General features: G+C 55.5%; 2 long non-coding RNA genes across 2 annotated transcripts in view; one reads left to right on the plus strand and one right to left on the minus strand.

The window, feature by feature from the left end:
* The window catches only part of LOC115300355, a 13,692-nt gene extending 12,969 nt beyond the window's left edge, over window positions 1–723 (plus strand). The window contains exon 3 of the long non-coding RNA XR_003912614.1: window positions 469–723. This is a non-coding gene — a long non-coding RNA (uncharacterized LOC115300355). The remainder of the gene's footprint in view (window positions 1–468) is intronic.
* On the minus strand, window positions 293–4,867 carry LOC115300353. Its single transcript, XR_003912612.1, has 2 exons — window positions 4,349–4,867; window positions 293–1,967 (listed from the first exon to the last, which is right to left on the minus strand). It is a non-coding gene; the product is annotated as an uncharacterized LOC115300353 (long non-coding RNA).
* Between the last annotated feature and the right edge of the window lie 5,446 nt (window positions 4,868–10,313).

Raw genomic sequence — 10,313 nt, forward strand, 5'->3', positions numbered from 1 at the left:
AAAAAAATAAATCTTAAAAAAAAAAAAAGGAAGTGCTCAGACTGGATTGGCTCCTTCCACCTGTGCAAGGCCCAAAGACCAAGGCTGGCCTAAATTTCGGGTAACCGTTCTAGAAACCTGGCCCTGAGCTGTCTGGCATCCATGGTTTCCGGCCTGGTCCTCAGAGCACCTCTGAAAAATCTGGGTTTATTACTGCTGAAAAAACTCAGCTGTTTCCCCAGCTGGAAGATGAGGTTGATGAAAGTAACACCCTTCAAAAGAGAATTGTGAAAGATTAAATTTAAGGCAGGCAAAATGTTAGCGCAGCACCTAGCCAAGGAGAACATGTGCTGTTATGTGTTCTTTATTTCCCTGCTCAGCATTCAAACCCCTTTCCTGTATGGGGGGTTACCTCACGGGGTGAGCCCTAGAGGGAGGTAGGTGGGTGTCCTCCCAATGCCGATGCTGACCCTCTCGCCCATCTGCCAGGAGCAGGCATGTGACCTGACCCGTCGGTCGGGAGCCTGCCCTGAATTCGGGGTGCTGCAGAGGACAGTGGAGATCATTCGTGGGGGACAGCGGCTATGTCCAGGCCACGACACCTGGCGACGGTGGCCCCGGCAGCAGCTTCAGAACCAGACATCTCCTCTGGGGGCCCCTTGACGCATCCCGAGCTGCTGGCCTCCTTCAACGCCTGCCCTTTCCTGAGCCTGGTTGGTGTCCTTCCAATAAATTCCTGCTCTGCTTAAATTACCGAGTGTCGGCTTCTATTGTGTCCAACTAAAAAACTCGACTGGTTTAGAAATTGGTCTGAGGGGGTGGGTTTCAGACAACATACCCTCAGGGAACTGGGGAAAATAATTATCTGGTCTAGCTGGGACTGAAGGTAGGGAAAATCCAGTTAGTATCCAGGGACGAGAATCTAGCAGGCTGTGGTATGTAGTGGTGAAACAGCTAATTAAATTAAATTAATGAATTACATTATGGCCTGTGGCCATCTGGAAAAAAGTGCCATTGAAGGGATAGCTTGGAGGGCCTGAATTGCTACTCCCATTGAACACATGAATGGCACAGAGATTTTAAAGATCAGGCGCCCACTTCCACAGCCCTGGACAATTAAAAAAGTAACAGCTTCCCTCCCTAAATTCTTAACTCATGGGATGAACTGGAGCCTAGAACTTTTTTTTTTGTTTTACAGCTGGGCTAGGAATTCTCTTATCTTTTACAGGTTTAAGTTTGACAAACACGATCCTTGGCATTGCCAAATTCCTGCGGCAGCCAGGTCCACAGCCTCCCCTTCTCTGCCACATGCACACTGGTGGGTCAAGGCTGCTCCCCGGGCTCTTCTCACTCCACCCCCCTGCAGCACACGGGGTGCATTTGGCTGCAAGTGACTGAACGTGGAACATGGAAGCTCAAGGTCAGGGAATCCTGGGCACAGCACAGTTCCCAGCACTCCCAGTGCCCTCGGGGCGCCACTGCTTTTTCTCCCCCAGTCCTGCTGGCCTCCGCCTCATGCGTCGGCGTCCTCCAGTGGTGCTGGGGCTGGCTTCTTCGGGCTGGCAAGTGCTGACTGTGCACAATCGACATTCGTGGGTTCCCGGATGTCCCGTTGGCGGCTTCCAATTGGCCACGATGAGGTATTTACACCATGGAAATCAGCAAACGCTACAACTCAGTGCCTTTTTCCTTTTTCTTTTTAAGTTGGAAAGGCAGCATAGCAGCACACGACTGACTTCCTGCTAGGTCAGGTTCCCCTAAGACGTGGCAATGGGGCCACATGCTTCTTTGTTGATGTCCCGAAGAGGGAGAGGGGAGAATTGGGCTCCCCAGATCATACACCAGGTCCGCTTTCAGCCTCACCGAGCACCAGAATGATCACCATGGCTGGTGGAGTCTCAGCAGATCCCTCTCTGGAACTGCAGTGGGGTCAGCTGCCCTGAAGAGCACGGGTTGCTGGGAGGGCAGATCTCTGAACAAAAGGGGTCCTTCGGGGAATGAGGAAAGAGGGAGTGGAGGTGATGAGTGGCCGCTGTACCTGCCCCCTTCTCAGGGTGCCCACCCACACTCGTGGCTTCAGCCATCACTGCCAGAGCTGCGTTCTGGATGCATGTAACTGACCAGCACTGGAAGTCTCCGCTCGGATAATAAGAAAGACAATCCTGGAGCACTTGGGTGGCTCAGTCAGTCAAGCGTCCGACTCCTGATTTCAGCTCAGGTCATGATTGCACGGTTCATGGGATCCAGCCCCGCTGTGCTAAAAGTGCAGAACCTGCCTGGGATTCTCTCTCCCCCTCCCGTTGCCCCTCTCTACCCCCCCCCCCAGTCTCAAAGGTAAATAAATAAACATTTTTTAAAAAGAAGGCAACAAAGGATAATCCTAACAGCTAATGCACGTAGTGTTGGCCATATACCAGCTGACGTTCCCAGGGGTTTACTTGCATGGACTCATCTAGCCACAGAACATCCCCTATGAGGTGGGTGCCGTGGTCATGCCCCCTCCACAGATGAGGAAAATGAGGCTCAGAGAGGTGGCATAACTGGCCAGAGTGCACAGTGGTGGGGGGGTGGGGAAGCAGCCCAGCTACCAGGCTCCAGGTCCTGGCTCCAAAACTCCACTCTACCCTGCCCCCGACTGGAGCCTCCAAGTCACTCCTTCTCTCCACACCTGCTTCAAGCCCTTCCCCTCCTCATACAACACCAGCTCAACATTTAGGTGTCACGGAAGGCATCTCTGTTCTAGGAAGCCTTTCTAACCCCGGGCCAGGCCAGATGGCCCCCCACTCCCCCGTGGCAGGCACAGTGCCTCTGCTCCCCCCACTGGAGCGCCCTAGCGCCAGGCGTTGAAACTGTCTGGCTTCTTGTCCGGTAGCAGGGAGGGGGAGGGGGCCAGGAAATGGGTCCGACCCATCTCTGTGTGCCCGGTGTCCTCAGCCGGACCGTCCCCTCTCCCGCCGCCGCACCTCCCCAGCTGTCTACTTCACAGGCTCCGCACGGACTTCCCCACCTCCGCTCCTCAGCCTCCTTCCTGCTCTACTCTTTTATTAAGATTCTAATTAAATAATTCTAATGAAATGTAATGAGCTGAATCGACAAACTTACTGCGATTAAGCAGCATTTGAGACATTCTCTTGCCTGCTCTCTCTCTGCAGCAGTGGGAGTAAGAAGGCACGGGGCCTCTACTGCCCTGGGGGACTCAGCGGGACTGGGACTGAACACCAGGCTCGAGGGTCATCATCATCATAGGCCAGAAACTCTAGCCTGGCATCCCCAGCCCAGCTGAGGCCTCCCCTGACTGAGCCACCCTGGGGCACCACGCTGTGGGCAGAGGTCTGCCTGGACCTCACCTTCTGGCCCTCTTCCGGTCTATGCCTCGAGCCAACCCCCTGCATTGCCTCCTGCACACCAGGATGGGCAGCTGAAGGTTCTAGACCTATCGAGGTTTGCTAAGTGCATGGGCACGTGCCCTTCAGCCCTGCTCTCTGAGGAAGAAGAAAGGCCTAGACCTGAGTCTGGCCCCCGTCCTTCACTGTGGCTTCCAATCAGTCCCTTCCCTTCTCTGGGTCCCAGCCCAGTTTCCCCCCAAAATCAGGCTGGTATTGGCACAAAGGAGCTGCTGTGAAGGAGAAAGAGCGTTGGTGGGCTGAGTTAGGCCTGGCCTCATACCCTGGTCCCGGCCCTTCCTGCCTGTGTGACCTGAGGCAAGTCACCTCATCTCTCTGAGCCTCAGTTTCCTCGTCTATAAAATGGGACCAACATCACCTACTCTGCAGAACTCTTGTGAAAATTACATTAAAACAAAAATGAGGCACAGGCTAAGTACTTGATAAATTATGACCACAAAGTATCCTGATCCATCTCCCCTTCGCCATGGCAACCCTGGGAACTGAGAGCTGAGGTCGGGGGAGTTAGAACTTTCTGGATCTTCTAAATCTGACCCACCTGCTCTCCCACTCTGGTTTAGACCATACCAATCAGCTAGTGTTGGGGCACAGCACCCTGGTGGCTTCAGACATAATTTTACATCCTCTACTCACAGGCCCTGCCCAGGCAGCAGCCCCCAGTTACAGCACCCCGTGAACTTCCTCCCAGGCCCCACCTCACCACCTCCCTGCTGGTGACACAGAGATCCATTCCTGGTCCCATTTCACAGAGAAAGACAAGGCTCAGAAAGGGGGTCACACTAGGCAGCGGGAGTCAGGACTAGAGCCAGGGAGCAGGGAGCCACTAACTGCCATCTCCCCCTCCAAGTACTATGTGGCCCAGGCATGAGACCCAAGAGCCTCATGGAGGCAGGCAAGGGTGCAGAAAAGGACGAGGAGAGGCTGCGGAGCAGACCTGGGTTCACGTTCTGGCACTGCACACCCACCTGAAGTGTGACGTGGCCACTGATGGCACCTCTGCGGACCTGGGTCTCTTCACAGGGTTAGTGGGGGTGGGGTCTGTCCCCCCGGAGAAAAGGAGGGCCCTGCGGATATTCTGTCAGAGGCCGTGTATTAGCTTCCTGGGCGGCTGTAGCAAAGCACACAAATGGGGTTGCTTAGAACAACAGAAATGGATTGTCTCGGAGTTGCGGAGGCCAGAAGACCATGCTCCACTGGGCACCTGCAGTGTGGGACTGCTCTGCCAGCCTTGGGTGCCCTGGAGGTGCCTGGCTTCCCACAGCGTGGCCCTGGCCTACCCAGGGCACGCTCCCTGCGCCTCCTTGGTCTTTCCTCTGTGTGTTCCGTCCTGCCCACACTCCCCCTTTGATAAGGGTATCGGTCACATTGGGTTAGGGTCCACCCAAATGCCTTGTTTAAACTCAGTTACTGCTGTAAAGAACCTATTTCCAAATAAGGACACATTCTAGGGCACCTGAGTGGCTCCGTTGAGCATCTGACTTCGGCTCAGGTCATGATCTCACAGTTTGTGAGTTCAAGCCCTGCATCAGGCTCTCTGTGTGGTGCCTGCTTTGGATCCTCTGTTCCCCTCTATCTGCCTTCCCCCCTGCTTACTCTCTCTCTCTCTCTCTCTCTCTCTCTCTCTCAAAAATAAATAAACATCAAATAAGTCCACATTCTGAAGTCCTGGGGGTTGGAATTTCCATGTACCTTGTTGGGAGGTACAAGCCAACTCGTGACAGGAGTTGGCTTCGTACACATTTGATCCTTATAGGCAGGCCTGTGTGAGTGTCCTCATGTAAGATGAGAACACGGGGAGGCTCGCGAGGTCACACGGTGATGGACTCTCGGAGCCAGGGTTTGAACTTCTGTCCCCCGTGCCTGGGGCTTTTCCACTACCTTCTTTAAGTTTAAAATGAGAAAAGAGTCCAGAGCCAGTCTTCATGGTCAGGAGTTTGACCCTGAATAGGATGTGGCATCAATGACAACCACCACCACAGACCAGACACTGACCAGGCGTCAGGCACCTTGCTTTCTCCTCGTGGCCTCACACCACTGCTTTTAAACAGCCATACTACCTGGCCCAAGTCCAGACTCTGCCTATTCCCAGCTGAGTGATGGGGTAAGTAACTTCACCTTCCCGGGCCTCAATTTCCTCTTCTGTGAAATGGGGACAGCAGCCATTTTAGAGGGTTATTGTGAGGACTAAATGCAGTGGCCTCATGGAGAGCCCTTAGCACAGTGCCTGGCACACAGAGAATACTCACTCAGATGTCACAATAACACCCTGAGGTCCCCACTCCACAGATGGGGACGCAGCAGTCATTGGACCAACATGATAAGGTAGGAGGTGGCAGAAGTGGGATTTGAACTCAGGTCCTTCTGACTTTTAGCTCTGTGCCCTTTCCGCAGTAAGTACTGAAGACGTGGCTTTTCCTGAAGGCCCTTGGGTTTAGGGATCTGACTTTTTCTTACTTACGGTTGGCAGGGACCAAACATCAGTCTTTCCAATTGGATGGAGAGAGCCCTGATCCAACTTGGTCACCGGGGGAGGAGGAGGTCTCTGGGTTTAAAGCACGGGGCTGGAAGTCCTCTCTCCTTCAAGTAGCAGAGATCCCTACGGGGCAGACCCTCAACCCAAGTTCCCAAGAAGCACACGCCAACTCTGCTCGGCCCCATGGGCCATCCGTTTTGATTCACTATAAAAACTAGAGCTGAGCTCTGTGGTATGTGAAACAAGCAGGGGGCTCAGATGGTGCCAGAGCCAAAGTCAAAGACATTCGCTGCTGCTGCCCCCTACAGACAAGCAGGGACCCACACCCACACACAAAGGGTACACACATGCCCGTTGCACCCACCCCCCACTCCCGTGGCCCCAGTCTCGTGACTGTTTTGCTCAGAGCCGGTGGGTGGAAGGCCCCTGCCAGTGGCCTGAGGTGCCACACACCTGACCTGCTCTTGGACCTCACTTCCTAGCTTCCCTCCCCAGCCACACCCATCTTGCTCTGTCTTCTGTTCCGGCACATTCCATGCTTCAGCCTGCGGGGGGCGGGGGGGGGGGGGGGGGGGGGGGGGGGGGGGAGGGGAGGGGCAGGTTGCACTCTCTACAATGCACCTTCATGAGAGTGTGGCTCCTTACTTCCTGCAGGTCTCTGCTCAAGTGTCCCCACCCAGCCTGCAGCTCCACCCCCACGCCCTGAGGCGAGCACCTTCATCGGACTGAGCACCAGAGATGACTGGTCCATATTTGCAGGGGAGGGGGAGCAGTGTCCCCCTCTCCCATCATGGGACATCAACTCCTCTTCGTTTCCTGCCCAGGTCCAACCGCCTAGAACCCTGCCTGGCATATGCGGGGTACTCAATCAGTGGGGATCCCAGATAGCATCCGGGGGCAGAGGCTGGGCTCACGTGCAGACAGCCCTGGAGTGCGGTCCTGGTTCGGTCATTTATCAGGTCCTCTTGCTGCTCAGAGGCTCCGCTCTCACAGAGCTGTCATGAGGAATAATGATCATGTGTGACTCTTGGTGCAGCACCTGAGGGGGGTGTGTGGCAGGTAGGTTTGCTCTGGACTAACCGGCCCCCCGCCCCGCTCCTGTCCCCAGAGTGCAGGGTGGGAGGGGCTCAGCACCACCCCTTTTAAATTTTTTTATAAATTTGAGAGAGAGGGCAGGGGAGGGGCGGGAGGTGGGGGGAGAGAGAATCCCAAGCCAGTTCCACACTGTCAGCACAGAGCAGACTGCAGGGCTCGAACCCACAAACCGGAGGATCACGACCTGAGCCAAAACCAGATGCTTAACTGACTGAGCTACCCAGGCACCCAGCACCACCTCTCTTCTATGTGCTCTCTTGGACCTCAGAGCTAGACGCCTCCACACCACTGACCCCCCTCCCTTAGTGAGCTGACTCCAAGCAGCTCCAGCCAGTGAGACCAGATCACATGACAGCCGCGGGAGAGGCGGCTCAGAGATCCCCGACAGTACCTCCCTCAACCCCAACCTTCCCTGGTTCCCTGGGCCCTCGCTGGGGCCTCCCGCACCCCCTAGCCCTGCCAGTGGTGAGCACACTCATTATTCAGAGCTTTATTCCCCACTTGAAACTGCTAGGATAGAATGTTTCTTGACTGAATCCCTAACAGACAAGGAAGTTTCTCAAGTTTTCCTAGAGGGCACTTTGATGGTGGGGACAAGCTGGGGTGGGCACTCCAACAGCATCAGGGTAGAAGGTGGTGGGACGTGACTCATCTCCTTCACTTTGTCACCTCTGGGAGGGGTGGGCCCCTTCCTTGGGCTGAGTGAGGCTCCTCTTCCCCACCTCTGCCCCACCTTGCCCCCACAATGATAGAGGGACAGTGCCAGTGTTTCCAGAATCTGATAAATCTAAGTGATTCATTAACTCATTCACTCCTCGAAACACCCTAGCTTGGACCACACTGTTACAAGCCTACTCTTTCCCTACGAGGAAACTGAGGCCCGACCGTTAAGTCATTTACACAGCTAGTGAGCGGGAAGGCTGAGCGGCTAGGCTGGCTCTAGAGGCAGTGCTCATAACCACAGCGCTTGGTTCTCTCTAGGGGCGGGGAGCCAGCAGCTTGAGCTGCAGATGGGACCTCTGGGCTCCAGGAGGGGCTGGAGGGGGAAGAGCTGACATCCACTCCCTGCCTGGGAATCCAGCAGGCCCTTTCTCCAGCCGTCCTCTACTCCTTTCCACTTTCCCAGAAGCCCCCCGGCCTCGAGCACATGGGTCCTTCCCAGCAAGTGTGGGGAAGGGGCTTCTCTTTCCTCCCTCTGGGGTGGAGGATTGAGTGCAGAGCCCACAGGAAAAAAAACCTAGGGCTGCGCTATCAGCTCTGCTTAGTGGCCCACACCGAATGGGGGAAGTCCTACCTCTCTGTGGGCCTCGGTTTCCCAGCTGTAAACAAAGTGGGTCGGCTGGAGGACCATTAGGGGCTCTTCTGGCAAAAATATTCTAGAATCCTGCTTTAAGGGCATTTTGAAAATTAAGATGTCTGGTCAGGGCAGCAGAGGAGACCACACACGTGTTACCAAACCGGGCTGGGCCGTGTGTGGTGGAGACCAAGGGCACCGAGCCCGGGGCTCTTGGAGACATCTGTCACAGGATGCATTTGCCTCCAGAACGAACACCCTGCAAGCAGACCAAGCAGTGAGTCTTGCCTACCGATCCAGGGTGCCCGTCCCCTTCAGGGTCCTCATTAGGAAGCCAGGCTGGCTGGCCTCCTTCGGATGAGCCGACTTCCATTAATGACTGCCACTGTGCCAGGTGCTATGCTGAACACTGGGTTCGCAGGTGTCTCCAACACAGGCTCTGGCCACCCAGGGCTCAGGGTAACAAAGGCCGTCTGCCACCTTTCTGTCCTCCTTCAAGACCCAGCAGGAACACCCCCCTCTTCCAGAAGCTCTTGCTGGCTTCCTCAGCTCTGACTTCCAATGCCCGCCTGGTGCGGTGCAGACCTGGCCTGTGCCCAGCTCTCCAGGGCATCCTGACCCACAAGCCCTAGACTGTGAAGAGATCAGGGCAGGCCCTGGTAGCTCCACTCCATGCAGGGGCTCAGCAGGTGCAGTCGGAATTGTTGCTTGGCAACCAGGACTTGTGACACAGCTCACATCTGTCTGGGCTGGAAGCAAAGGCACCACCCCAATCCAGCATCTATGTTCCGGGCGCTGGGCTCAGGAGCTCCAAAGCAGGCAAAGTATTGTCCGAATGTTCCCAGTGACCCAGAGAGGCAGGGCCATTCCGGGACAGTAGAGAACACGCAGGCTTTGGATCCCAGGCCTGCCTCTTACCACCTGTGGGAAGCTGGGAGGACGCCTGAGCTCAGTGAGCCTCAGTTTCATGGTCTCTAAAATGGGCTTACAATGCCTGCTAGCCCAGTCACTGTGCAGCAGCTTCAAGTAGCTAATGTGTGTAGGTGCTGTCCGTATTCCAGGGCTGGTTTATCTGAGCTGCCATTCACCACCGGCAATGCACTGAGTCTGCTCCCAGAGAAAGCCTTCCTCCTCTGAGAGACCCCAAAGCTCACTCTGGCCACCATTCCCTGCCCACCACAGGCTGGGCAATGCCTACTTGGGGGTGGGTGGGAACAATACATGGCACTGATGCGATGAGACACAGCTGTCAAAACGGGGCATGTCCAGAGAAGCAGCCCCACAAGGCAGCTACCTGGCTAGAGGCAGAAAGGATATGTCTGGCCGAATCTGGAAGATGCCCCTGCTTGAGGAGCTAGCCTGGCCCAGGCCCTGCCACTCTGCCCAAGAGACCCCTGCTGGCCAGCAGCTCTCATCTGTCCCATGGGAGAGGCTGCCCATTGCTGGGCGTGGGCAGCTCTGTCTGGATTTGCACTTTACTCCACAGGGTAGGTAGCACCGTGTTAGTAAGCAAGCACTGGAGTTGGGCCACCTGGGGTTCGAATCCCAGGTCTGCTCCTTCCTGGCTGTGAGACTTTGGCCAATTCACTGATCCTCCCTGCCCCTCAGTTGTCCCATCTTGAAAATGGGACTGGGACCACCCATCTCCTAGCACGGCTATTGCAGCCAGGATCATCGATGTTAGGTGTAAAGGACCTACCAGGGCCTGGCATGCAGTCAATGCTGGAGAAAGGTTCCTCTCCTAAGGGACAAAGGGGCCACCTACTGTGGTTTGGATGCATGTGTGGCAGGAGGGGGAAGGCCACACCCCAAGCCCTAACTGAGGGCACAGAATCCACCCCGATTCCTTATCTGGGCTTGTTGAGAAGTCCTTAGAGGGATTTAGCCAGGATGGGATCTCCTCCTGGGAGGGGAGACCTCAACACCTACCCGGTGAAGCTGAAGGTCACATCAAATCTGAAAGGCGACTCTGTTCTTCCCGGCTTCATCTGTTATGCATGAAAGAGCAGACGGCGGGTGCTCCGGATTCATAATTTGAGACATCCGGAGACTAAAGGCATTGGCCAAA

This window comes from Suricata suricatta, chromosome 8 (genome assembly GCF_006229205.1).
Source record: "Suricata suricatta isolate VVHF042 chromosome 8, meerkat_22Aug2017_6uvM2_HiC, whole genome shotgun sequence".
Classification (NCBI taxonomy): Eukaryota; Metazoa; Chordata; class Mammalia; order Carnivora; family Herpestidae; genus Suricata; species Suricata suricatta.